This window comes from Bubalus kerabau, chromosome 5, assembly GCF_029407905.1.
Source record: "Bubalus kerabau isolate K-KA32 ecotype Philippines breed swamp buffalo chromosome 5, PCC_UOA_SB_1v2, whole genome shotgun sequence".
NCBI classification, from domain to species: Eukaryota; Metazoa; Chordata; class Mammalia; order Artiodactyla; family Bovidae; genus Bubalus; species Bubalus kerabau.
The window spans coordinates 101131724-101137723 of NC_073628.1; positions in this window are offsets into that span (position 1 = coordinate 101131724).

Genomic DNA, 6000 nt, shown 5'->3' on the forward strand with positions numbered 1-6000 from the left:
TGGATTCTTCACCACTAGCACCACCTCCATCAAACAACCATCCCGTGATGCTGAAAGGACCCCCACCCCACCTGGCAACTGGAGCACCTGAACAGGGATGGTCTTGGGAGGAGGCTGCCCTGAGGGGTGCTGTGAGGCAGCAGAGCCCAGGCCTGTTCTGATCTGCTCCCTTGGATCCTCCATCCTCTCACATCCACCCTTGGGGGGCCAACAGGGAAATGCATCCCAGGATGGCTGGATCCAGGAGCAACCCCTTACCAGTTCACCAGTGCAAAACCTGTGTTTCCAGAATGTTCTCCTATCCCCGAAGGAAGCAGGTCAGCTCAGGAAGAGTTAATCTGCCGGTCGTCAGAGGTGAAAAGACGAAGCTCTTGCCCATACAGAGGTGCAGAGAGCACCCGGCACACGATAAATCTGAGAGTCCAGAGGCCTCTCTCCTCATTTGTTAGCCAGCGATGTGTGAAAATGTTAATGAAGGGAGTTATAATCTATGAGAATTTCACTATTAAAATGTGGTTCACGTCCGAAGGCTTCTGCTTACACGCAGCCCACTGTACATCAGTCCTCCCTGGTGCTGCTAATAATAGACGTAATTGCCTCACTCTGTCTAGCCACCTTCGCCCTGGCAATTCTAAGATTTGCTACAACTGTTATTGTAGAAATTATTTTCATGCTATTAACTTTGAGTTTTATTATATGTGTTCTTAAAAGAAAATAAATGCAGAGAGATTGTAAGTGTATATCGGGCCCCCGATGAAAGTATTTTTAAAAATACAACGTAATGACAAGAGGCACTGAAGGAGGGTGATATAATGGTGCCTTCCTTATTGAAACCGAAATTAGATTCTGCATTGTAAAAGCGCATAAAGAGGTTTCTTTCTTTTCGTGGAGAAAATTCCTATTCTGAAATGGCAGCACATTGCCTGATGCAAAACTCGATTGGGGTGGCGAACAGCCAGGCTGGTCCGAAGAAGCTGGACTCTGGCTGCTTCCTGTTCCATGGTGGGTGTCTGACGCACCCCAGGGCAAAACTATGAAGTCTTGATAAAGGGGTGGGGGCACTGTAGGTACAGCCGCCGTCCTCTTCCCAACACCAGGCCGGGCTCATCTCAGCTCTGCAGGTCAGCCCCACTGTCCCTTTGCTCCAAACGGGCAGGTTTCCCGGGCTCGCAGCTGAGCTGGGAGCCTCACAATTAGTGCAGGCTTCCAGGCCTGGGACCTCACAGGCGTCCGGCCAGACGGTCATCAAATGGGAGCTAAGAACTTCAGCCAGAACTGGGAATAAGATCCACAGCCAGAATTTGATCCCTTTCTCTGGGAGGTGACCCCAACACTACAGGAGGTGCCCCCACAGTCCACACCTGTGATCCTGCCCCACCCCTGACCCTCAACTCTCTGCCCCAGGCATCTGGGACTGAATTTGAGGGCCTGCCAGTTGCCTCTTTATGTGGCTGGCTTGATAAGGTATGAATACAGGACTAAGGGATCAGTGTCCAGGCGTGGGACTGAGAACAGAACCAAGCCCGTCTGCCGAGAGACGAAACAAAGCAATGTGCAGAGAGACATGAAGGGCAGAGAGAACCTGGATGGCCTTCCAGTCTCCTGTTCCAGTTTCTACCTAAGCTTACTTCCCTCTGTGAGATATTCCTATACCCTCACAAGAGAAGTTCTTTTTTTCTCAAAATGGCTCAAGTTTTCTTCTATAATGCGTGACCAAAACAGTCAGAATACAGTTGGCTAATGTAGGATGGATTTAGAGACATTGTGAGATGCTTAGGTTAATTTTTATGGAATACCCCAGAAGTATTTGGTATTTTGCCATCTATCCACCCATCCATCTACTTATCAAGCTATCCATCCATCCACCTTCCCATCCTTCCATTCATCCATCCATCCATTGGTCTATCTGTCCATTCACCCAATCACCCATCCATCCATTCAACAGATCTAGTTATTGATTGACTACCATATGCCAGGCCCTGGGCTCGAGAGGTGCACAAATTATGTATACAGTTTTGTAGAGAAAATAAATATGAAATAAAACAAAACACTAAAATGAACGCATAAAGACAGGATGTGATGGTATATGAAGGCACAGCACACGGCATGATGGCAGATTCTGTCGGGATACCTGGTAAGTTTGGGGGGTTGAGATTTAAGCTGAGACTTAGTTAAGAGTTAACAAATGAGGTAAGGGAGGAAGAGGGTACCTGAAGGTGGCCAGCAGAGCCAGAATGTGATGGAAGGACTGGGGTGGGGGTTGGGAGGGACAAGCAGAGGGAGTCACACAGGGCTTAAAAACTAGCTCCTTCTGAAAGCAACTATATATTTTCTAAAGACACTGAGATAGGAAAGATTTCCAGGACTGCGGGTTTCCCAACACACACTCTAGGTTTCTTTCTGGAATTCACATTGGACGACCCGCCTCGGGGGAGAGTAACACAGAATAAAGACAGCAGACAGGACTCAAGCACCCAGCACCTCCCATAAGCTCTAGTGGCTCTTCCCAAACCTTATGCAGAGTTTTGGAGGATGACCATCTAGAAAAGTATAAGGACAGTTCAGAGGCTCCCCCGCCCAGAAGGGACTTCAGTCTCAGTAGGCTGAAATCCCCATCTCTAGGAAGTCTGCCGGCCTGGACCAGTCATCTCCAGTGACCTGCTCCCCATCAAAGCCAAGGTCGGGCGGGCAGAGCTACTGAGACAGGCCTGCCTCCCCTTCTCAGACCCTCCCAGGTGAGCGTACTCACCTGGGGCCACTTCAGGGAGCTGCAGAAGGACCCCTGCAGGTGGAGGGGAGGTGGCCAGGGGGTCCTCTCAAGGCCCATGTCCTGCAGCCACTCTGCCACCTCCCTAGGGACAGGGAGCCGGTGCCGGGACAATGCTGGTGGCGACTCTGAGCAGGGGCCCTGGGTCCCGGGAGATGCACTTGACACCCCAACAAACTAGCAAGGGGCTCTTGTGTATGAAATCCAGGTACTACAGGCAGGAAACAATTGCTTCAAGGGCTGTTGCACCCACTCGTGGGAAGCCTGGCGAAGACGCCCCTCTGCCCCTTCTTCCAGCAACCACATGTGCAAACACACAGCCACCTCTCCAAAACCTGCCCTCGCTATCCAAGCTGACGTGATTCTCAGTTCCCTGTGGCCCGCCTAGAGACGGAACGTTCTGGAAACAACCCCTGAGCTCTGCCCCAGAGATGGCTCCCCCAACACAGATCCTGGAGGCCTCAGGCAGGCCCTTTCTCATAGGGCCTCCCAGATGCTGGAGAACATTCCAGGAGCTAGGAGGATCCGCTGCGGGGGGAGACGGAGGGGACGGAAGTGAGGCAATGGTCTGACCGGTACAGAAGCAGCAGCTGCTGTAGGCAGAAAAGCTGAGAGTCAAGACACCCAGCTCCCAGAACTATGCACTTCAAAAGGGCTTGAGAATTCAAAAACATAGAAAAGTGTTTATTTTGTAAAACAAAGTGGAAAAAGTAGGGTACAAAATTGTACACAGTAGAATCCAACTATGTATAAATACAGAGGCAAAGTCTAGAAATTGGTAAAATTGGGGGCAACTGCGATGTTCTTCTAAAGATGTATTTTTTAACCTTTCGATTTTTTCTCCAAGAGTACATGTCACTACTAGACCTGGATGGACACATCCTTTATTGGAAATTGTGAAAGCTGAAAAGCTCAAGAAAGCCAGTTTTCTTCTTAAGTTTGGCAGCATGTGCTGGTGAGACTTAACCTGAACTGACACAAGTCCTGCCCTTATTTACCCCACTTGGTGTGAATATTCATTTGTTGCTCTGTGGAAATATCAATGAGTTTGCTTATTGGAAAAGACCTTGATGCTGGGAAAGATTGCAGGAGGAGAAGGGGGCAACAGAGGATGAGATGGTTGGATGGCATCACTGACTCGATGGACATGAGTTTGAGCAGGCTCCGGGAGATGGTGAAGGACAGAGAAGCCTGGCGCACTGCAGTCCATGGGGTCGCAAAGAGTCGGACACGACTGAACGACTGAACAACAACAACAATTGAAGCCACTGGAGTTGAGCCAGCACACACACCCATGACTCTTCCCAAATCCAAAGGATTCTGAACTCAGCAAACAACTGACCGAAGGGTTCCTGATGAGAAACAGAAATGTAAAACACACATCAAGTCACAGAAAGGAAGCCCCAGGGTTTTGACCAAGCCTTGGGTCTTTGACTGACTTGCTATGCCGTCTTACAGGAGTCACGTCCCTCTGGCCTCAATTTCTGGATTTGCACCACAAAAGAGGAAGGGCCTAAGTCTCTCCTGAGTCTGCCTTTCCACAAGCTCCTGATTCCTGGTGCTGCCATGATAGCAAGAGTCCTCAAAGGGGACCCATCTCCTCAGCCTATCCAAAGGCTCATCCATCCCTGCTCGTCCAGACAGAGGAGTCCCAGGCCCACAGGAAGAGAGGAAGGCTTCCAGACGTCTGGTGGCTGCAGAAGGGTAACTGCCCATCAGAAAACGCAGTGCCTACCCTTGACCCCACCCTGAATTCATAGGCCCCCCAATGGGTAAGCCCTAAGCCTGACTGCAAGTGGCCTGCGTCTTCAGCAAATGCTCCTGCCAGACCATCAGTAAGGGACAGTGGGAGGAGCTAGCCAGCTGCCTCTCCCAGGGGCTTCCTCCCAGGGTGCTTCTCCCTGGAAGAAAGCCCAAGGGAGACAAGTCCCAGTGGTAGGGTTCTAGGGACTTGAATGAAGTACAGGCGGATCTGGGGGGACATTCCTTTAGGTCCCACAGTTCAAAGTACTAAGATACCCCCTCTCCACATGCAGGTGGTAGACGCTCCCCACACCTGTGGTATGCAAAGAAAGCATGATGAACTTGAACAGGATGAAGAAAGTACCCCACACACCAGGGGTCCTCTCCCCAAATGACACCAACACCCCCACAGCTTTGTGATTTTTAATTTTCTTCTAATTTTAGGATCATCACAGCATTCTGAGAACCCCTCTAAGTGTTTCAGGGAGCGGTAAATGGTCCTACACTAAAATAATTCAACCAACACTATAATTTTAGTGCCACCATCAAAATGAAATAATGGCTGTTTACTATGTTACACCTTTCAAATGACCTTCATTTGAATACAAATTGTGGCTTGAAATTCTAAAAGCTGCTCAGTTCCAGAAGGCTGCAAAATGCAGGAACTCAGTGAGGACTCCTCTACCCAAGCCTCCTCCCCAGGACCCGCAGTTTAAATGGATCTCTTTCTCTGGAGCTGCTGGAGACCCATTTAGTGCCTCCATACAGAATGGAAGGGCCCTGACCGAGCAAAGCAGGATGCTGGGGTAGGTGGTGGAACAGGTAGGGGGTGATCTGGGAAGCCCCACTGTGCTGGGACTGGTTACACAAGGGGCAAGCAAGGTTCAAGAAACTCCCTCAGAGGAGACAGATGCTGCTCTGCCATCACTGGTCCACATGGTGCATCCCTCACCTGCTTCTCCCAGTAGCATCCTCACTCACCTCCCTGCTTGCTCTCCATGCTGCCCCCACCACGCACCCTCCTCCACCCACACCGAACCCCTCACCCGGGATCTCACTGCACTTTCTCTGCTCTATGTCTTTGCTCAGATGCCCACATGCCAGGTGGAAGAGAGAAGGAGCTCCTCAGGCCAACTGCTGTTTAAGAATTCATGCATCAGTTCAACAATTGTCTCCTGCACAGCATGAAGGTGGAGAGAAGCAGGCAGGCTGTGTATATGAGGTTGTCCTTTCTCTACTCATCCAAAAGACCCCGGGTCAGGAGGGTGTCTTTCTTAGCTTAGAATCCCAAATGCCCAGCCCCCAATTTGTGTTCCTTGAACTCAAATCTTAACTTAAGAAGCTTCCTGGTGCTAAGTTGCTTGGTCGTGTCCAATTCTTTGTGACCTTAGAGACTGTAGTCTGCCAGGCTCCTCTGTCCATGGGATTCTCCAGGCAAGAACACTGGAGTGGGTTGCCAATCTAGAAGCTTCCTAGACTCTATCTACTAA